The sequence below is a fragment of the Spermophilus citellus genome, assembly GCF_964194105.1.
Source record: "Spermophilus citellus genome assembly, chromosome: 18".
NCBI classification, from domain to species: Eukaryota; Metazoa; Chordata; class Mammalia; order Rodentia; family Sciuridae; genus Spermophilus; species Spermophilus citellus.
In genome coordinates this window covers 53,819,437-53,842,219 of record NC_138200.1, presented here as the reverse complement: position 1 = coordinate 53,842,219, position 22,783 = coordinate 53,819,437, and the positions used below count along the sequence as shown (strand labels likewise).

The 22,783-nt window shown below is 44.4% G+C and overlaps 3 long non-coding RNA genes across 6 annotated transcripts in view; 1 reads left to right on the top strand and 2 right to left on the bottom strand.

Annotated features, from left to right (window-relative positions):
• The window catches only part of LOC308638258, a 30,980-nt gene extending 17,647 nt beyond the window's left edge, over nt 1-13,333 (bottom strand). For all 3 annotated transcript variants that reach the window (XR_014019798.1, XR_014019799.1, XR_014019800.1), the window contains exons 1-2: nt 13,293-13,333; nt 3,269-3,385 (exon numbers count right to left, since the gene is read on the bottom strand). This is a non-coding gene — a long non-coding RNA (uncharacterized lncRNA). The remainder of the gene's footprint in view (nt 1-3,268; nt 3,386-13,292) is intronic.
• LOC308638259 lies at nt 4,029-20,317 on the top strand. Of its 2 annotated transcripts, XR_014019801.1 has the most exons (4): nt 4,029-4,975; nt 12,028-12,398; nt 18,321-18,477; nt 18,993-20,317. It is a non-coding gene; the product is annotated as an uncharacterized lncRNA (long non-coding RNA). The 2 variants fall into 2 exon arrangements; XR_014019802.1 differs by lacking the exon at nt 12,028-12,398 and having other exon boundaries at nt 4,044-4,975.
• Nucleotides 17,690-22,757, bottom strand: LOC308638257. Its single transcript, XR_014019797.1, has 2 exons — nt 22,636-22,757; nt 17,690-18,186 (listed from the first exon to the last, which is right to left on the bottom strand). It is a non-coding gene; the product is annotated as an uncharacterized lncRNA (long non-coding RNA).
• Nucleotides 22,758-22,783: the final 26 nt, after the last annotated feature.

Sequence of the window (22,783 nt, the reverse complement as noted above, 5' to 3'; positions counted from 1 at the left end):
AAGTCATAATATACAGGGCACCTACTATATGCCAGATATGCTAGATGCCTTACAAACCTTATATCATATCTCACACAACCTACTCCCAGTAAAGACTTGTATTAACATTTTACAGATGAAGGATTTGAGGCTCAGAAATATTAAATACATTAACCAAGGACACCCAGGCAGGAATTTAAACTCAGGTCTTTCCAACTCTAAAATCTGCATTCTTTGTGCTCCTTCCCTGTGGTGTGAGCCTGCATTGTTATTCAACTTGGTTTTTTAGCTGTTTCTGGAAAGTTCAGCTTGCAAAAGAATTCACCCCCCTCCCCCTTGGGCTGAGTCAGGAGCTATAAATGGAGACATCTCCTTACTACTCTCTTCATCTACTAACCCAGCCAGTTACCTGTTCATGCCAGGCTCCTTGAACACACTGGTCCATGGACAAGGCTTGGGTATTAGATGATTCCTGGCAAATCATCTAATCATCCCCAGAAATTGAGTTCTTTGTTTCTGTTGAGTTATGACCAACCTCAAGGAGATTACCACATAGTATTATGCTGCAGTTTGATCATACTGGTTTATAAAAACCAATTATGAGGTTGAGAGAATAGCTTAGTGGTAAAGTACATGTCCAGCATGCATAAAGCCCTGGGTTCAATCACCTACACTTCAAAAATGCATACATATGTACACACATACATATATACATTAAAAAAAAAAAAAAACTGGGCAGGGTGGTATATACCTGTAATCCCAGCAACTCTGGGAGGCTGAGACAGGAGGATGGCAAATTTAAGACCAGCCTCAGCATTTTAGCAAGGCCCTAAGCAACTTAGTTAGATCCTATCACAAAATAAAAAATAAAAAGGGTTAGAGATGTAGCTCAATGATAAAGCACCCCTGGGTTAATTCCCAGTACCAAAAACCAACCAATCAAACAAAAAGAAGCCATCCTGAACTCCTTTCATTCTTAAAAGAATTCAGAGAGGAAGAGACTCTAATTATTCCCAACTGACAGAGGAAGATACAATAGTAGATGTTGGAGAACACAGGTTGGTGGTGTTAGTAGTTAGAGCACTGCAGTGGAGAGGAATATTAAGGTACCACATGTACCATAAAATTATTCAGTATGTAGTCTTTTTAGATTGGCTTCTTTCACTTAGTAATATGCATATAAAGTTTCTCCATGTTTTTTTCACAGTTTCTTTTTTTATTTTGAGACAGTCTCAATAATCTGCTGAGGCTAGCCTTGAACTTGAGATCCTCCTGCCTCAGCCTCCAGGGTAGCTAGGATTACAGGGATGTGGCCACCACACCCAGCTGTTTTCATGGTTTGATAGTTCATTTCTGTTTAGAGCTGAATAATATTCTATTATCTGAAGTGCCAAAGTTTATGTATTTACTTACCTTCTAAAGGACATCTTGGCTGTTTCAAAGTTTTCACAATTCTGAACAAAGCTGCTTGCTATAAATGTTCATATACTGACTTTTGTGTGAAAATCAGTTTTCAACTCCTTTGGGTAAATATCATCGTGAGTGATCATTAAATTATATGGTAAGAGAATGTTTAGGTACTGGTGATTGAACCCAGGAGCCACATCCCCAGTCTTTTCTTAAATTATTATTTTGAGACTGTGCCTCACTAAATTGCCCAGGCTGGCCTTGAACTTGTAGTCCTCCTGCCTTAGTCTCCTGAGTCAATAGGATGAGAGGCATGTACCATCATGCCTCTCTCAAGTATGCTTAGTTTTAATAAATAAACAGTCAAACTGTAGCAAAGTGACTATACCATTTTGTATTCCTATCAGCAAAGAATCGAGTTCTTGTTGCTCCACATCCTCACCAGCATTTCATGTTATCAGTATTCAGGATTTGGGCCATTCTAACAAGTGTATGGTGATACTGTTGTTTTAATTTGCATTTCCCTAATAACATAATGTAGAACATTTTCTCTATATATTTATTTGCCATCTGCATATCTTCTTTGTCAGTGGTTGAGCATCCCTAGGTTCAATCCTCAGTACCCCCCCCAAAATTTATTTGTATATTTTGGATAAAAGTTCTTTATCAGGTATATGTTTTACATATACTTCTTCCCAGTTTTGGCTTATCTTCTTGTTCTCTTCACTGTGTCCTTCACAGAGCCTAAGTCTTTAATTTCATTTTTATTTATTAATAATAATTATTATTATTACTTATTTATTTTTTAGTTGTTGACAGACTTTTACTTCATTTATTTTTCTTTGGTGCTGAGAATCGAACCCAGTGCCTCACACACGCCAGGCAAGTGCACTTTCACTGAGCCACATCCCCAGCCCCTATTATTATTACTATTATTATTATTATTATTTTGGCACCAGGGATTGAATCCGGGAGTGATTAGTCACTGAGCTATATCCCCAACTTTTTTTTTTTCAGTTGTTGATGGACCTTTATTTTATTTATTTTTATGTGGTGCTGAGGATCAAACCCAGTGCCTCATACATAGTAGGCAAGCGCTTTACCACTGAGCTACATCCCTAGCCCTCCTCAACCTTTTTTATTATTTGTTTTGAGACAGGGTCTCACTAAGTTTCTTAGGGCCTGTCACAATGGACAAAAGATGTGACATCTGCGGTGAGGGGAGAGATAAAGAATGTCCATGTGCTTCTGCCCTTTTTAATATTTTATTCACTCAAATCACTTAATGTGATTTCACTCCATAGGTTTTTTGTTTTGTTTTGTTTTGTTTTTTTAGTTATAGGTGGACACAATACCTTTACTTATTTTTATGTGGTGCTGAGGATTGAACCCAGGGCCTCACACATGCTAGGTGAGCGCTCTACCACTGAGCCAAACCCCCAGCCCACTCCATAGGTTCTTTTTTTTTTTTTTAAAGAGAGAGTGAGAGAGGAGAGAGAGTGAGAGAGAATTTTTAATATTTATTTTTTAGTTCTCGGCGGACACAACATCTTTGTTGGTATGTGGTGCTGAGGATCGAACCCGGGCCGCACGCGTGCCAGGCGATCGCGCTACCGCTTGAGCCACATCCCCAGCCCTCCATAGGTTCTTAATCAAGGAAATGACAATCCTTGATGTTCTGCACTGCAATCGACAATAATCACTTCACAACAAACAATTCTAGATTAATTCATTCACAGCAAACAATTCTAGATTAATTCTAAGTACTGCAAACACTTAATCATGACAGGCTTATAACAGACAGTCCCTCTGCATGCTAACTTCAAGTGTCAGATCAAAAGTCTCAACTCTTAGTCTTTAAGTCCAGCAGATGCACACTCACTCAGACCCTGGTGATCAGATCAGGAACCAAGGCAGGTTTCTCCTGGGGTGGAGCTGACAGCTGGTCAAGGAGAGGTCAGAGGGAGAAGTTGTGGCTCTCACCAGGGTCAAGATGTAGCTATAGAGTTTGAAAGCAGTGAGAACAACACAGATGTTTAGGCAGACCAGAAGAGTCGGAATGTCAGTCCAGGTCCTCATCAGGCTCTCAGGCTTGTGTGTATCAGTGTCGGCTGGCTGAATGTTCATTTGCTCCAATATTTATATCAAAATTTGGGGCTTTTAACCTCCCTTTCAATCCCTATCAGCTGCCACCAGACTCTCATTTACCCTGGGGTTAAAACATCTGGTCTGGTGGTCTCCACCCTGATCTTTTTGCCTTTCTCTCTTATCTGGCGCCTTTCTCTCTTATCTGGCACCTTTCAGAGACTTGATTTTAGCAGGGTGGTGAGAAGTGACTTGTTTAGCCTGAGGGCCATACTAGAGGGCTCCATTAGGCCTACCTGGTGAGACTGCAGGTCTCAAACTGGAGTTTTAAAATGGAGTTGTTTAGGCTCAGGCCTAAGGTCATGCTGACAATGTCTTACTAAATTGCTGAGGCCGGCTTTGAATTTGCAGTCCTCTTGCTGCAGCTTCCTGAGCTGCTGGGATGACAGGCATGTGCCACCTAAATCTTTAATTTTAATGAAGTCCAGATTATCAATTACAGATGCTCCTCAACTTACCATGGAGTTACATCCTAAATAACGCATCATAAATTGAAAGCTTCAAAATTTCTAAGCTTCCGTCATAGCTGTTGGCTCCAGAATCACATGATCTCTGCCTGATTAGCACCAGTAAAATGGATGCTTCACATTCTGCCTCTCTCGCCATATAACCCATAGTTCTAATGTCTCACACAAGTGGAACTAAATCACAAACAGAACAGTAGCTCCAAGAGTGTTTGAGAAGTCTAGTATTTAGTTTTCCAGCTTCTATAGTTCAGGAAGCAAGACAGAAATGGGGTTAGAAAGGGTTTTGAGCAAGTCAGTCCAAAGTGACTGCCATAACTTGCCAGGTGCTGAGTCCTGTGAACATGCCTGATCTCATTTCATTCTTACAAGAATCCAGTGAGGAAGAGACTATAATTATCCCCAACGAACAGATGAGGACATAACAGTAAAAGTTGGGGTGCATGGGGTAGTGTTAGTAGGGCTTTAGAGGATTAAAAGAGGGTGCCTTTAAAGAAAGAAGTAAAGACAAGGGACAGCTGCCTAGAGGAGTTGGGGTGGAAGACAACAGCCCACAAAAATAAGCATCAGTTCCAAGGTGACAAAGGACAGCCAGAATGAATTTGAGAACTTGCAAGTATTCCTGCCAAAGAGATTCCAGAGTCCCTGCCTATTCCATAAAGCCATGCTGCCCCTAGTGGGAAGAGCCAGAACTCTTCAACACAAGACCTCTGGACACCCCTGGTTGCATTCCCACAACCCTATTGCATCTGTGATACAGAACACAAGGCAAAAGTAAAAAACTCATCAGGGAAGGCTTCCGGGAGAGGCGTTTTCAGTAGGCTAAAGAAGAGAGGCACAGTATTAGTTCATTTATGGCTGTGAGAGGGCACAGGGTTTCAGATGAAAGAATTCACACACCCTCCTGCCAAGACTCAGAAGCTGAACTGGGCAGCCACTGTAGCATTGCAAAGCAATGCCCTTGACTAAAGATGAAAGAGGTGAGTCAGTGTTTGGGAAAAAACAATAAACAAACTGGTGGGGAAGGGAATTGGTTTCAGAAGGAGATCATGTGAAAGCCCTTATTGTGATTATTTTTTTGAAAATGTCAGTGCAGTACGTAATGAAATTCAATTTGGAGCAGTGTGACTGTCTCATACAGTAGGCCCTGGACATTTTCTAACAAATTATCCATGTGATTCTCATACCCGTCTTGATTTCCCATCCTGACATCCATTCCTGGTCTCAGTTCTCCTTCCCTGGGACCTAATCTAAGATTCTGGAATGTGGGAGTTGGACTCCCTTGTAGCATCATTCTTTTCTGGAGACATTACAGTAGAATCAAAAGATAAGCCGGGTATGGTGCTGCACACCTGTAATCCCAGGGGCTCTGAAGGCTGAGGCAGGAGGATTGCAAATTCAAAGCCAGCTGCAGCAATTTAGGCCCTTGGCAACTTAGTAAGGCTCTGTTTCAAAATTAAAAATGGACTGTGGATGTGCCTCAGTGGTGAAGCATCCCTGAGTATAACCCTCACTACCAAACAAAACAAAAAACAACTCTATCTGAGGAGAAATAAATCTTAAGGAAGTGTGCCTTTTGGTGATGGGAGACTTCAGAATAATTTGAGCAAGGGGTGGCCATATTCCAGAAATGTGGTTGTATGAATGATTCTTATTTTGTCTAAGCTTTGTTAAACAATATTATTAACTGAAATTTGGGTTTGTTTTGTCTTGTTTTGTTCTGTTTTGGGTACTGGAGATTGAACCCAGGGGTACTTTATCACTGAGTCACATGCATGATCCAGTCTAATTCATCTTTTGACACTTTCACCCCCAGCACACCTGACATAGTCTAGCAAGTGCTCAATATATATGAGCTAGAGGCAGGATTGTGACACAATAACCATTTATTTTATATATATATACAATCAACTACTTCTCACAATAGATACTCACAGCTTGAGGAAAACAAGTGGATGAAATGAATCTGCTCTCTTTATGTAGTATCAGGGTCATGTGCAAGGGTCTTGGAGCCAGGTATGGTTTTGAATCCTGCCTCAGCCACTTATTGGCAATACAACCTTGGACAAATGTTAATAGTTTTAAGAATTTAAAGGGCACCTGTGGAAAGAGCGCTGCTATGAAAGCATAAGGAAAAACTGTAAAAGTTTATGATTCCGATATTTACAATATATATACTGTATGTTTTCTAAAGGTGGATGGAGGGTGAGATTTTCAAAGAGCCCAGCTTCTTGCTAGAGTACCCAGAGCCCTCTCACCCTCTCCGGCCCCTCCTGTTGAGCAGTATCTGTAAGAACAGATACTTGTGGTTAAAAGTTAACTTCTGTTTATTTCTCTACAACTGCCTGCTGTTTAATTTGGCTAGCCTGGGGAAGATTCTTTCGTAAGCCTGTATGTAATTTCTGAACACCAGACCTACGACCTTTATACACATGCTAAACATTTATAGAGTGGGAGAGTACTTTTTCTCCATCAGTGAGTTGAATAAATACCAACGCATACCCCCACCCTCATCCCCCCAAAAGTATTCTTTGATCTACACTAAAGATAAACTGGTAATAATTCATTCTGATCTGCTAAGGGTTATAAAGCAGATTCTTTGATAAAGCCAATTAATTTCAGAGGGCACTGGGGCTTGTTTCTTCCTGATGCTGATTTTGATTTGTAAAGCCTTAGTATTTCAGAGATGGAAAGAGAACTTTAAAGACTACTTTATTAAACCTTCTGAATTTATCAGATTACAAAACCAAGCTTCAAGCTAGGTATAGTGGCAAAGCCTGTAGTTCCAGCAAACATGGAGGCTGAGGCAGGGGGGATTGCCAAATTCAGGCCAGCATGGGCAACTTAGCCAGACCTTGTCCCCAAATAGAAAATAAAAAGGGCTGTGATGTAGCTCAGTGGTAAAGTTGCCCTGGATTCAATACTCAGTTAACTAAAACAAACACCCCCCCACCACACACACACACACACACACACACACACACACACACACACACACCATGCTGCATAGAGGAAAAGGCAGTTTAGACTCAGAGAGAATGTTAGTAAAAGAATCATACAGAAAATGTTTTGTTACAATTCCTACAGTATTCAAAAATTTCTGTAGTAACTGCTTTTTGTTCTTTGTGATCCAATGATCCAAGGACGACAATATTTTCAACCTTGAACTGGAAACCTGTGGACCCTAATCCTCAGTTTAGCATTGACGTCAGAGATATTTGAGAGTCACTGCTGCCCCCTGCTGGAAATTTAAAACCTCACAGGATCTCAAGGTTATATGGGATATTTGTTAATAGTTTAAAAATTAGAAAAGCAATCATTCTTTAGGTTAAAATTTTAAACAGCATGAAAGGGTGTAAAGAGAAAATAAAAATCTCTCTCTCATCAATTCCATTTTCCAGTGCTAGTTGTCACTAAAAATTTTTGAACGTTCACAATTTTTCTATTAATGTATAAGTATATATATATATGTGTGTGTGTGTGTAAGCTTTTTTGGTGTGTGTATAACTTTTGTATACAAATAAGACAATATTGCACATAGTTTTATAACTTCTTGCTTTTGTAATTCAATTTAACTCATACAAAAGCTTCCAAAGTTAAAAAAAAACTGAATATTTTTTCAAAGCAGTATCTATTGACAAACTTTATTCATTTTGATGAAGGCATAATATTCATTGCCAGTGTTATTATAAATTATTCATTCCATCTTCCTTTGATGGAATTAAAAAGTAAATCCCTAGGGGCTGGGACTGGGGTTCAGAGGTAGAGTACTTGTCTAGCATGTGTGAGGCACTGGGTTTGATCCCCAGCACCACATTAAAAAATAAACAAATAAACAAACAAACAAACAAAATAAAGGTATAGTGTGTACAACTTAAAAAAAAAGTAAATCCCTATAAGAGTAAGAATTTTATTATCTGATAATTAGAATAATGCTCAATAGAATGTGTCTAATGAATGACACATTTTCCTAGTTTCAAATATTTCTGCTCAAAAATGCTTCCCTTGCTGGGCACGTGATGCACTTCTGTAATTCCTGTGGCTCAGGAGGCTGAGACAGGAGGATCAGGAGTTGAAAGCCAGGCTCAGCAAATGCAAGGCACTAAGCAACTCAGTGAGACTCCATCTCTAAATAAAATACAAAAAAGGGCTGGGGATGTGATTCAATGGTTGAGTGCCCCAGAGTTCAATCCCCATAACCCCTCCCACCAAAAAAAAAAATGCTTCCATAGCTGGGTGCGGTGGTGCACACCTGTAATCCTAGCAGCTCAGGAAGCTGAAGCAAGAGGATTGCAAGTTCAAAGCCAGCCTCAGCAATTTAGTAAGGCCCTGCGCAACTTAACAAGACCCAGTCTCAAAAGAAAAAATAAAAGGGTTGGGGATGTGGTTCAGCGATTAAGCATCCCTGAGTTCAATCCCTGGTACCAAAGAAACAAGCAAACAAATGAACAAAAGATGCTTCCCTAAATATCCTTACACCTATGTTTTTGGTATAGGATAAGGTCAGTAGAAAGTATAGGTTCAAAAATATTGAATTTTGACAGATATTGCCAAATTGGCACTTTTTTCTTGTTTTCTTTAACTATTTATTTATTTATTTTTATTTGGTGCTGAGGATTGAACCCAGTGCCTCATACATGCTAGGCAAGCGCTCTACCACTGAGCCACAACCACAGCCCAAATTTGCACTTTAAATGAAAAGTGAATCCAGATATTTAGCAATTCTATCATTCCCATAACTGATGGGCCATCAAAACCAGAATCTGCTGGGTGCAGTGGAACCCACCTGATATTCCAGCTACTGGGGAGTCTGAGGCAAGGAGATCCCAAGTTTGAGACCCTGACTCAAAATAAAAGGGCTGGGGATATAGCTTAGGGGTAGAATGCCCCATTGTGTTCAATCCCCAGCATCCCCCAAAATAAAGTGAAATAATGAAAAACCAGCCTCTACCTCAGAGCAAAGCCTTTCCAAGAAAGGGACATGACCTTTGTCCTTGGAAAAACCCACAGAGCACTCCTAGGCACATTCCCACCCTGCTAAGTTGTTTATCTACAAATAACAGGAGAGATCTGCTGCCCCAGGTGTCCCTGACTCAGTCAGGCTAGGTGTAGATCCATAGCAACCCCCTAGCAGCCACCAATCAGCATGAGACAGGGAAATACCTGGGATGCCAGATGAGCCTCCCAGTAGTTTATGGTGGTTGATAACATTGGGAAACCATGTAGTTCAGCACGTACACCCCTCTTGGCTCAAACCAATACCCCTTTTGTTCTGACCAATCACCCCTACCCAACTTGTTCCCGCCAGTGAATGTGCTAATCATGTTTTAGAGTTGTTATTTGATTTTCCCGCGGTGTGTGATGATTTGCTATGATGTATGTGAAGTCCCTGCCCTCTCCAAAAAAATGTATAAAAATGCTGCAAACTCTGGGCTCGGGGCCTCTCAGCATCACCAGTTGCTGTGTGTGCGCGCGGAGGACCGAGCTAGCTCGCAATAAACACCTCTTTGCTGCTTACATGGATCTTGGGTCTCTGGTGGTCTTTGGGGGTCCTGATTTCGAGCATAACAATATGTAGTTCCTTTCTGTGTATCTCCCTCTTCATTATGGTTCAGCAGGTGGACAAGGAGTAGGAGTCTAGAATCTGAATATTGAATAGCTCCACCAGTGATTCTGATCCACATTCAGGATTGGGAATAGGCACATAATCTACTCATTTCTTTCTAAACAGCAGCTCCTGTTATGCTCGAATTCGGGACCCCCAAAAGATCACCAGAGACCAAGATCGATGTACGCAGCAAAGAGGTGTTTATTGCGAGCTAGCTCGGTCCTCTGCGCGCACACTGGTGACGCTGAGAGGCCCAGAGCCCAGGGTTTGCAGCAGTTTTATACATTCTTTGGAGAAGGCAGGGACTTCACATACATCATAGCATCTCTTAGCAAATCATCACACACCGCGGGAAAATCAAATAACAACTCTAAAACATGATTAGCACATTCACTGGCGGGAACAAGTTGGGTAGGGGTGATTGGTTACTACAAGAGGGGGATTCATTTGAACTGATTGGTTTAAGCCAAGAGGGGTATTCGTGCTGAACTATGTGGTTTCCAAACACGTTATCAACCACCATAAACTACTGGGAGGGTCATCTGGCATCCCAGGTATTTCCCTGTCTCATTCTGATTGGTGGCTGCTAGGGGGTTGCTATGGGTCCCCAGCTAGCCTCACTGAGTCAGGGACACCTGGTGCAGCAGATCTCTCCTGTTATTTGTAGATAAACAACTTAGCAGGATGGGAATGTGCCTAGGAGTGCTCTGTTGGTCTTTTCAAGGACAAATGTCATGTCCCTTCCTTGGACAAGCTTTGCTCTGAGGTAGAGGCTGGTTTTTCACTCCTATATCCTAATCCCAATATAGTTATTCATTTATTATTCACCAGATGCTTATCAATGCTTATCAAGTGTCTACTAAATGCTAGACCCTATCTCTGTCTCCCAGAGACAAGATTGTCCTGCGGGGTGCGGTGTGCATTTCGCCACTTTCAGGGGTGGTGGTGCTGGGCAAGTGGGTGAGTTTATTGGTGTACGTGTTGGCCGCTGGCTAGGGCTTGGGAAGAGAGCCATGTGTGGGTGAAACTCAGGAATCCTGTAGCACTACAGTGGCAGAAATTCTTAAAAGGCCCAACCCTGCCCTTGGTGACATACATCTGTCTAGCAAATATGGAGCCATCACCAACCACTACTTGGTACCTGATACAAAGGGTCCCTGCATGCTCATGTCGGGGTAAGGCCTAGAGTTTTCCCTTTGGGCCCTTCTAAATCAGATAAAATACAATGCAGATGAAATCCAGGTGGGAAACATGCCAGAGACAGCAGACAGATTGCAGCCATAAAAAGAGATGACAGATTTCACCATCACTCACGACCCACCCAAATGTCACGTCCTCTGGGCTCTTTCCCTGGCAGTTCCTGCTCCAAGTGGGTGTTGTTTCCATGTACTCCATGGCACTTAAAATATAACCACAAAAGGAAAAAAGATATACTCCTGTTGCTCCCTGAGGCTTCCTGTGTCAGAACTTAGAGCTGCTTTTACTGTGAGATCCCATTTGATCCCCCCAACAATGCTGAGAAGTGAAAATGACTAGACCCACAATTTGTTTAGTAGAGTGGTCTTCGCATTCTTTTTAAAAAACCTGCCTACCCCATTAAATAATTTAGAAAAATTAGGTATCTCTAATAAGAGGTACACATGCATATGGCTATTTAACTTATAAAGAAGGTAGAATTGCAGAAAACACAAAAGGAGTTTTTTGTTGTTTTGGTACCAGGGATTGAACTCAGGGGCACTCGACCACTGAGCCACATCCCCAGCCCTATTTTGTATTTTATTTAGAGTCTCACTGAGTTGCTTAGGGCCTCGCTTTTGCCAAGGCTGGTTTGAACTCACCATCCTCCTGCCCCAAACTCTCCAAGGCTGGCTGGGATTATAGGCATGAGCCACCACTCCCAGCTACTGTTATCTTAGCCTTTGAATTTGAATCCTTTTTGTCACTTTCATCAGGGTTTAGCCCTGCCTTCTATTCCCACTCCCCACAAAAGAATTTGACTGGAATGTTGGCACCCACCAGTAAGCCTTATGGTCTTTATATTTGAAAGAGGACCTGATGGGGCCTATTAGTGTTTCTAGCCTTATTCTCATAGTGTGATCTTTATGTAGGAAGGAGATATTAACTGCATCTGATTACTGGGATTGCCTCACAATTGACTATCTATTCTTATTTATTATTGTCTCAGTTTTACAGTTGAATAAATTGAGGCTTCAGGAGGTTAGGTGACATGCCCAGGATATAAAAAGTACATGTCTGAATCAGACCTGAATTTTTTTTTAATTGCTTGGTTTTTTTCTTTATTGTGAATTATTGTTGGGAAAACATATAACAGCAGCAGCACCCCAGAGAAAAACCCCAGCATGGCGTCTAACGACCCTCTTTCTCCTCTTTGTTTCTTTCACTGGCGCGAAACGTTCCCACCAGCGCCAATGTTCAAACCCTGCTGGTGGGAAGCTTTAGTCCCAATTAGAATTAACTTCTTGGGCTCTGGAACTGACACATGAAACAGCTTGCCAATAAATGGGCGACCTGTTATCTACCTCAGCCCTGCGACCTCTCCTTAGACCTATATAAACACACAGCCTTTTGTAATAAACCTTTTGTAATAAACCTCTTTGGTGATCTGTGTCGTGTGGTGTGGTGTCTTCCAGTCTTACAGTGGTGCTGAAACCCGGGAGACAGTGTGCTCGACAAACCGAGCCCCATCTCTGCCACCGCCAACACCAATGACACATTTCGCCCTTGTCTGTCTTTTTGGGCGCGGGCTCCCTGCACTCACCACTGATCGGGTCTAGGTAAGGTTCCCCCTCCCCGGCTCGCCAACTCCCTTCAGGTTAGCAGCTGGAGATGGACCGTGATCATCCGGCACTCTCCTGATGCCCAGTAGGGAGGAGGGAATGCACTCCATTAAGACCTTCACTGGTCGCAGTGGACCCTCTGGTGACCCACTTCCCTTTGGGGCGTGAGGCTTCTGGGTTTACACAAGAGAGGCTCCCTGGTCTCTTCCTTCCCCGCCAGAGCTGTGTTCAGCCTGGAGCTGAACTTCTGGCCCAGAGCTGCGTTCTGCTGGGGCTCTGTCTTTCCTTCCTTGATTCTCTCGTTCCGGTGGAAAAATTTTCCTGACGTCAGGTGCCTTGCGGCCTGGACCTTACAGGGTCACACAGACTGCACTTCATCGGTGACTACCGAGCTGTGCCCTCTGTGCCTACTCGCAGTGGACTGGTCACTTCAGGGACGCCCAGGTGTTCCTCCATCTGCTCTACGCTTCCAGGAAGCTTCTACGGCCGGGTTAATTCTTTTTCTCCCTTTTCTGTCCCTTCCTCCACTCTTTAACCACGGGTGCCTCCTCGCCTATACCGGAAGCCTCACCACTCAAGTGTCTCCTTAAGAATTTGGCTACTCCCCCCCCCACCTCAAGCCCAAAATTCTTATCAGATTCTGTACCCAAGATTGGCCCACATATCCACTAGATAATGACAATCATTGGCCTCCAGAAGGCTCGTTAGATCCAAATTTCCTCCGGGACCTTTTAACTATTGCCAGCGCCTAAAAGGGTAGAAAGAGTTCCCAGGCCTCCCCGTCCTGCTTTCTGCTCTCTGTTCCCAACCTTCCCCTCTTCGCCCTGCCTGCGCACTCCCCACTCCTCTTCCTTCGCATCCGAGTCCCCTCCCTGCTGCCTGCGGCCTTGCCTGCGCACTTCTCCTCCTCTTCCTCCGTGTCCGTCCTGTCTGCTGCTGCCTGCTGCGCGCTTCTAGTCTGCCTGTGCGCTGGTGCTCCACCTTCCAAACAGGCGGGTAGTGTGCCCTCGGTGGCTTGGAGAGGCCTCGGGATCCCAAGCCTTGGGATCCCACCTCAGCCAGCGGGAGAGCCGCTGTCCTTCACCTTCATTGCGCCACAGCAGCTTTCGCGGGAGCCCCTGACTCGCGTCTCCCTTTGCCGCCCAGTTCCAACAGGCAGGCAGGATGGGTCCCACCTGGCTGCAATGGGTGGGATCTCCAGATCCCTCAGAGCCTCTCCCCCTCCCCCCACTCTGCTCACTTCTTCTACTGATAAGCCCTTCCCCCCACACCTGTCAGTGCCTCACTGATCCCTCTTATCAGATAACTCACAGTTCCTTTGTTCTCTCAGGGAAGTAGCTGGTGCTGAATGGATAGTCTGAGTGCAAGTCCCATAACTGAACCTAACTGGGACTGCATGCAAGCAGTTTCTAATAAGGTAGTTAACTTTGATAAACTGAAGGACATTACCCAGAACCCTGATGAAAATCCATCCTTATTTCTCAACCGCCTTACAGAGGCCCTAATCAAATACATTAAGCTAGATCTTGAGTCTCCCATCAGGGCTACAGTGTTAGCAACCCATTTCATTACTCAATCAGCTCATGATATTAGAAAAAGCTCAAATGAGCTGAGAAGGACTATCAGACCCCTATCTGAGATCTGGTGAAAATGGCTTTTAAAGCAGGCTCCATTGCAGAAAAGAGGGTAACACCCCAAACTCAGGTCTTGACAGCAGCCCTGAGGCCTACATCTCCAGCAAAAGTTTCAGAGGGGAACCAGCATTCCTCTCCACCAGAGGCTTGCCTCAAATATGGATGTGAAGGTCACTGGGCTCGCCAATGCCCAAACCCACAGCCTCCTTCCAGGCCATGCCCCACCTGTAAGCAGACAGGACATTGGAAGATTGACTGCCCCTGGCTGGCCCTTCCTTGGCGCCTCTACGCAGGGGGTATGACCAGTCAGGCAGTCCCCTCTCCTGAACTTTTGAGGTTTGCAGAAGACTGAAGAAGCACAGATTCAAAGACCCCCTCAGCCCTCTCCGAGCCCAGGGTAATGCTCCAGGCAGCGGGTAAGTCCATAACCTTCCTTGTGGACACGGGGGCTACCTATTCTGTCTTGCCTGCCCATTCTAGGCCTCTGTTTCCTTCCCAGGTCTCAGTTATGGGGATTGATAACAAACCCTTCTCCCCAAACAGATCTGTAATGCTGGCCTGTGCCCTGGAGGGACACCCATTCACTCACTATTCTGGTCATTCCATCCTGTCAGTTCCTCTCCTAGGCAGAGATGTTCTCCAATTATTAGGAGCCACCCTCCAATTACACCCCAAGAATACTACCACCCATCTCCTTTGGCCTTTAACTCTTACCCTCTCTAATGACCTGACAGTACCTACTGTGCCATTGCCCCCTGATCCCTAGGTCTGAGACATCTCCATGCTGGTTATTGCCTCCCATCACAAGCCAGTCTATACCCAGCTGAAACACCAAACTAAACTTCCTTGTGTTCCCAATTTCCTATCTCCAAAACCCATAGGGAGGGATTTAAGCCCATTATACACCGGTTGCTGGCCCAGGGACTCCCAATCCTTACTGACTCCCCCTGTATACTCCTATATTTCTGGTATGCAAACCCTCAGGAGCCTATCACTTAGTCCAGGAACTCCACCTAATTAATGAGGCAGTTATTCCTAGCCACTCGGTTTCCAGCCCTCATGCTTTTCTTTCTCATATCCCCCTTTGACCATTCACTTTACTGTCCTGGATCTTAAAGCTAATGTCTTTACAGTGCCTCTGCATCCTGACTCTTATTACCTCTTTGCCTTCACATGGGAAGACCTTACATTCTTTAGGTTTCAACAGCTGACATGGACAGGCCTACCCTAAGGCTTCAGGGACAGTCCCTACCACTTTGGTCAGGCCTTGACACAGGATTTAACTGTTTGTGATTTGGGGATAGCACTCTCTTACAGTTGGATAGAAGCCTTCCCTACCTCCAGGAAAACTGCTGACACTGTCGCCTCAATCCTCATTGAGCAGATCATTCCTAGGTTTGAACTTTCTGCCTCCATCCAGTCAGACGACGGTCCAGCCTTCACTTCTCGGATTGTTTAACTAGTTTCCAAAGGCCTTAACAGCAATTGGAGGCTCCACATCCCCCACTGACCCCAATCCTCGGATAAGGTTGAGAGGCCTAATGGCATTCTCAAGGATCATCTCACTAAACTTGCTTGAACTCAGACTGTCCTGGCCCAATCTTTTGCCATTGGCCCTCTCCCAAGTTCGGGCAACCCCTAGAGCCCCCTCAGGCCTTAGCCCCTTTGAGCTGTTCTATGGATGCCTTTCTTAATCAACTAAAACTTTCCTGTCACTCCTCCTCCACTTGTGTCCCACCTGCCCTATCTCATGCTTCTATACAAACTCCTAAGAGAACACGCACACTGGTGTCTTCCTGCACCATCTGTTACTTCTGTTCCAGCGCAATCGGGAATTAAATCGGACCCTCTTCAACCGGGTGATGCAGTTTTACTTCGAGAGCTACATTCTCAGTCGTTGAAACCTTGCCAGACAGGACCCCATACAGTCATATTTCCACCATGCTGGGGCCCACCAAACTCAAAGTTTCTCGCCAACCCTCTCCTATTACTAATCATTAATCTCTCTCAAGCTTCTATCCCAACCCAGAGATGGCGCTTCTACATCCAAGCGACATGGCAACAGGATGGCACCATCCGCTCTCAGTCTATGGGCCAAGGCGATTGGCCTTTCACTGGCTGTAATCGGGCCCTTAATGTTACTGGATTCAACTGGGCCACCTCATCCCACTTATGTTCAGCAATGCTATGCTTCATAGCAGATCAAACTGAGGAGTCCTGTTGAAGCCATATCACCAGGAGGCCGCCCCACCTGCTGATGACAAGACTACCCCAGAGGAGCCTCAAGAGTCACCTCCTAGACCTCCCCTTTACTCCTGCTCTCCACATCCTAACTATCCTCTAAAGCTTCGTCTGTCTCATGTAACCGCCCATACTCCACCATGACTCCCACTCTTCTAAGTGGTATTTTCACAGTCATCACCATTTTTCAGGGGACATCATCGTCCTCCTTTTAAAGCATTCCAAACAGCAGTTGTTAGACTCCATACAGGATCCATATGAGCCTAATGTCAAGAATCCACTACAGTATTCATGGCTATGACTACTTACTGAAACTGTAACCTTCTTAAATCTAACCCTCCCCGCCATCACACCAACTGATTGCTACTTATGCGCCCCTCTGACTCGACCATTGCTTGCAGGGGTTCCCTTGAACTTCTAGGCTTCTGACCTCTCAAATGTCTCCACTCCATCTGCCCGCCATTCTCTCCAAACCCTTTCACCCGATGCTCCATTATGGGAGCCCGAGGAGTCTAACCATACTGTGATTCCCCGGCGCTGCCTCCTGGGCTTGGGTGTCTCCCCGTCAAAGTTTTGCCACTCTAACATCACCTTTAACTTCACCCTCTATGCACCACCTGGCTCATTCTTCTGGTGTAATGGTTCTCTCATCACTATCTTATTCACCAACACCTCTACGCTATGTATACTGGTGACGCTTGTCCCACAATTGACTCTCTATACCCCAGCTGAAGTGCAGGCCCTCTTGTCTCCCCCAGTGAGGAATAAGCGGGCTGCTTTCCTTCCAATACTGGTGGGTCTCTCACTGGCTGTATGTGCAGCGGGAACCGGAATTTCTGGTGGAGCTCTAGGACACTCCTTATGGGCTGTACAGGACTTAAGTTCTAAACTTGAACAAGCGCTCACTTCTACGGCAGAATCTCTAGCATCCTTACAAAGGCAGGTCACATCCTTGGCTCAAGTTACTCTTCAAAATCGACGAGCTATAGACTTACAGCCGAAAAAGGTGAAACCTTCTTTTCTTGAGGGAAGAATGCTGTTACTACATCAATGAATCAGGCCTTGTGGAAACTAATGTAGTCAAGCTCACTGACTTGGCTACCTCTTTGAAAAATCCACCAAACCAAAACCCATTTGCCACCTTCTTTTTAGCCCACTTCCAATCGTGGCTGTTGCCTCTTTTAGGGCCCATATGTCTTCTTTTCCTGATGTGTCTGTTCCTGCCCTGTCTGCTTCACTTCCTACAGGGCCAATTACGGAAGATCTCTAACCAAACTTTCAACCAGCCTCTGCTTAGGTACTACCAGCCTCTGATGACCGATGAGCCCCCAACCTCTTCAAGAGAACAGCTCACTCATTGGCTGAAGCTCACTACCAGGCGCGATGGAATGCAACGGACATCGGACAGTGGGAGACAACGAGCCTGGAGAACCTCTTAATCTGCCATCCTGGATTTTTGAGCCTTTATGTCCTTTTAAGCCTCCTCATGGCCCTTGGCCTCTTCTCTGTCAGTCCCCCGACATGGAACTTCTGCCAAAAACTGACATTTGCTTTAATTTTTATCTTCATCCTGCTTTTGTTTGCTCTGATTTTCTTCAGGTGCTGGTGACGCCATGTCAAGGCAACGCTTCCAATATTTCCTAGAGTCTCTGTTACAGGACCAGTGGCTGATACCAACTATTTCCTCCATCCAGGACTGGTTCGACACCATGGACGACTTGTGGCTTCAGGGAACTTTCATAGACTTCACCCCTACGGAAGTAGCAGTCTACAGCCACTGGGTTTTATTTCTGGTTGCCATGATATCCCCAGACCTGGCCCCCCGAACATTCCTCCACTTCCCCTTCTAGGCCCTACGCCGCCCCGGCACAGCTGGAAGCAGCCAGATCTGACCAATGACGCCCCAATTCCTAAGAAAACAAAAAGGGAGGAATGTTGGGAAAACATAACGGCAGCAGCACCCCAGAGAAAAACCCCAGCATGGCGTCTAACGACCCTCTTTCTCCTCTTTGTTTCTTTCGCTGGCGCGAAACGTTCCCGCCAGCGCCAATGTTCAAACCCTGCTGGTGGGAAGCCTTAGCCCCAATTAGAATTAACTTCTTGGGCTCTGGAACTGACACATGGAAGAGCTTGCCAATAAATGGGCGACCTGTTATCTACCTCAGCCCTGCGACCTCTCCTTAGCAACCCCAAAGAAAAAGGTATTTATGTCTCTTGTGTGGTTATTTCGTGCAGCCCAGTTAGCCCAGTTTAACTAGAGTGACCCCTGAGCCTTTTAGTCATGAGAACAGAAACCCGGCAATGGGGGTAGTGTGACTGGGAGGAGGGGGGAGAAATTAGCCAAACATTAAACCTCTCCCAATACATCCCTTCCCAGTAATAATGGATCCTCGGGGCTGGGGATGTGGCTCAAGCGGTAGCGCGCTCGCCTGGCATGCGTGCGGCCCGGGTTCGATCCTCAGCGCCACATACAAGCAAGGATGTTGTGTCCGCCGATAACTAAAAAAATAAATAAATAAGTTCTCTCTCTCTCTAAAAAAAAAAAAAAAAAATAATGGATCCTCAGAGAAAGAGCAAACTTTCATCCCTTCCCAGGTTCATCCCCAGCATCTCCACCAAAAGCAAACATTTGCCCCTTCCCAACCCCAATGGGTCCTGAAGAAGGAGGCAAATAATGAAACGCTGGGCCTCAGACTTTTACCCTTTCTCATTGCAGATGAGTCCTGGAAGGAGAAAAGCAAATAGTGAAGCTCTGGGTAACAATGGGTCCTGGAGGAAGGAAGATAAGCAGTGAACACGGAGTTATGAGCTTTTCCCAGTGACACTCATTTTCAAACTTTTTACAACTGCTTTCTTGAGTTAAAATTTGAACCTGCTCAGCTAGGTCCCTGACTGTCCAAACCGCACATCTGCAGTCTCCAGTGATTACTTTGCCCTCATGGTAAACTATAAAACCCAGACTCCTTCTGCAACCCGAGGGCCATTTCCTATACCTAGAAAATGAGTCCTCCCATGCCTCATGATTGACTTTGCTTACAGAATAAAGGAAAGCTTGCTGACAGGAGGTCTGCTTCCTGTCTCCTGCCTCTGTCATTTGTGGGCCATGCGCTTCCAGGCTTTACCACTGAACCAAATCCACAGCCCTTTTTATTTTTTATGTTAAGACAGGGTCTCGATAAGTCTCTGAGGGTCTTGCTAAACTGCTGTGACTGGCCTGGAACTTGCTATCCTCCTGCCTTAGCCTCCCAAATCAGTAGGATAACAGGCATGTGCCACCATGACTGGACTAAACTATGCAGCTTCAAAATGACTCCAAACACTTCAACTGTTCATATATGAATAATAGGTTGTGCTGTGATTTAAAAGCGGAGTGTATTCTCCTGTATGCTCCAGATGTGCATCCCTAACAGACCCCATATGTAAGAAACTGGAGTGAACTCCCTATCCCCTTCAGAATATGACCCCATACCTCATCAGACCCCATATGTGAATTACCAGCCTCAATTTCATTGTTATGGGCTTTATTGTGTTAGTCAGATTTCTTTTACTGAAACAGATATCTGAGATAATCAACTTATAAAGAGAAAAAAATGATTTTGTCTCACAGCTTTGGAGGTTTCTATTATGATCAACTGGTGTCATTGCGTTCGGGCCTGTGGAAAGATAACACATCATGGCAGAAGCATGTGGTCATACTGGAGTTGTTTACCTCACAGATGTAATGGGAAAGATTGAAAAGAAGAGAAAAGGGAGAGGTTCCACACTCCTTGCAAGTCCATATCCCCAGTGACCCATGAGGCCCTACCTCTTAAAGATCTCACCACTTCCAATAGTATTGGGCTGGAACTGTCCCTTTAACACGTGGGCTTTTGGGGAACATTTCAGATCCAAACCATAGCACACATGCAACTCAAGACTTTGACAGACACTTAGAGAATTTATACCGTGGCAGGCCATAATCTGTCAGTTACTCATTTAAGGACCAAGAACTCATCCTACAACAGAGCCACCTACTGTTAGACTTGGAGCTACCCTCCAAAGTTGTCTCCCTAACACTGCCACCACTCTCTATCCTTGAGAGGTCTTGCATGGCAGAGAATGTCTGTTGTGATGAATGCCATTTCTTTTGAGAATCTGCTTTGATAAAGGTGCCCTTTGAATTTTAAGTAGACTTTACTTTTGTTTTTTTACCCCTATTCTTCTTCTTCTTCTTTTTTTTTTAAATACCTTTATTTATTTTTATGTGGTGCTGAGGATGGAACCCAAAGTCTTATACGTGCAAGGCAAGAGCTCTACCGCTGAGCCACAACCCCAGCCCTAGACTTTACTTTCTATAGAGGCCTTCTTCCATTCTAAATTGAGCAACTAGATGAATAATTTTTTTTTTGAGAGAGAGAGAGAGAGAGAGAGAGAGAGAGAGAATTTTTATTTATTTATTTTAGTTTTGGGTGGACACAACATCTTTGTTTGTATGTGGTGCTGAGAATCGAACCCGGGCCGCACGCATGCCAGGAGAGCGCGCTACCACTTGAGCCACATCCCCAGCCCTAGACGAATAATTTTGGAATGCACCTGGGGATGTAGCTTAATGGCAGTACACTATGTTTAGCATGTGTGGGGTGAGTATTGGAACTTGCTATTAGGTTGAGGTACCTTGTCTTGCCAATGCATTCTCTGTGAGATTTGTTTTCATTATTATTTATTTTGGTACTGGAGATTGAACCCAGGGTAGCTCTACCACTGAACCCACATCCCTACCGCTTTAAATTTTTTATTTTGAGACAGGGTCACTAAGTTGCTGAGGCTGGTCTCGAATTTGCCATGTTTGTACCTCAACCTCCTGTCTCAGCTTTCCAAGTCGTTGGAATTATAGGTGTGGGTCACTGTGCCCAGGTATTTTCATTAATTCAATTCATCATTCATTCTTTTCTTGTACTGGGGATTGAAAGAGGAGTGCTTACTCACTGAGCCACATCTCTAGCACTTTTTAAAAAGTTTTTTTAATTCATTTTTAGTTGTAGTTAGACACAATATGTTTATTTTATTCATTTATTTTTATGTGGTGCTGAGGGTCGAACCAGGGTCTTGCACGTGTGAGGCGAGAGCTCTACCGCTGAACCACAACCCCAGCCCTTTAAAAAACTTTTTATTTTGAGACAGGGTCTCATAAAGTTGTTTAGGGCCATGCTAAATTGCTGAGGCAGGCTTTCAACTTGCAATCTCAGCCTCCCTAGCTGCTGGGATTACAGGTGTGCCACCACACCTGGCTAAATGTTCTACAAAACTTTTAAGTAGCCTAAACAAAACAACTTTCCTTCATCCATATACTGGGGTGCTATGTAGCTGTCAAAGATACTGTAGAAAAATGACATGGAAAGATGTTCATTGCATGTTTAATAAAAATGAAGGCATAAAAGAATACGTGTAGTACCATCCCATTTTTCAAACACACACACACACACACACACACACACACACAAATAGGCATTAGTACCAGGCTCAATGGCACATGCTTGTAATCCCGGTGACTCAGGAGGCTGAAGCAGAATTGCAAGTTGGAGGCCAGCCTCTACAATTTAGCAGCACCCTTTCTCCAAACAAAAAACAGAAGGACTAGTGGTAGAGGACCTCTGATTCAATCTCAACTACCTGGAATGGTAGAAGACATTGGAAGTCTAGAAGCCTAAATGTCAACTTTCTTTTCATGTGGGATTGTGGGTGATTCTTTTGCTTATTTTATTTATTTATGTATGTATTCATGCATGTATTTATGTACGCATGTATGTATGTATGTACTAAATTGAACCCAGGGGCGCTTTACCACAGAGTCACATCCCCAGCCCTTTTATTTTCTGAGACAGGGTCTTGCTAAGTTGCTTAGGGCCTTGCTAAATAGCTGAGGCTTGTTTTGAACTTGCTTATTTTATTTTTATTTTTTATTTTTTGGTATTGGGGATTGAACCTAGGGGCACTCAACCACTGAGCCACATCCTCAGCTCTTTTTATATTTTATTTAGAGGCAGGGTCTTAAGTTGCTGAGGGCCTCGCTAAATTGCTGAGGCTGGCTTTTAACTCACTATCCTCCCGCCTCAACCTCCCCAACCGCTGGGATTACAGGTATGAGCCATAGTGCCCAGCTGAACTTGCTTATTTTTAATGTTTGGTTCGCCACAAAATGTGATATTTTGTGAATTTTGAAAATTATATATCTAATGGTTTTTGAGGTTCTATTTCTTGACCTTGCTTGGGCTTACATAGGCTTTATAAATTATTTGCTAAAATGTAAATTTGTTTATTAAACTTTCATCTGTCATGTTCCTTTGCACACTTTTCAAAGTGATTAGTCTGCATGTACTTACTTTTCAGTATCTTTACTGAGTCCCACGTCTCCAGCATCGAATTCTTAAGTTTGGAGAGGAGCTCCCGGGTCTCGGTGGTGCGGACTTCAAGCCCCAGCAGGCATTGCGGCGCGTACTTAGGGAACTACGGAGGCCGGAAGGGGGGCTG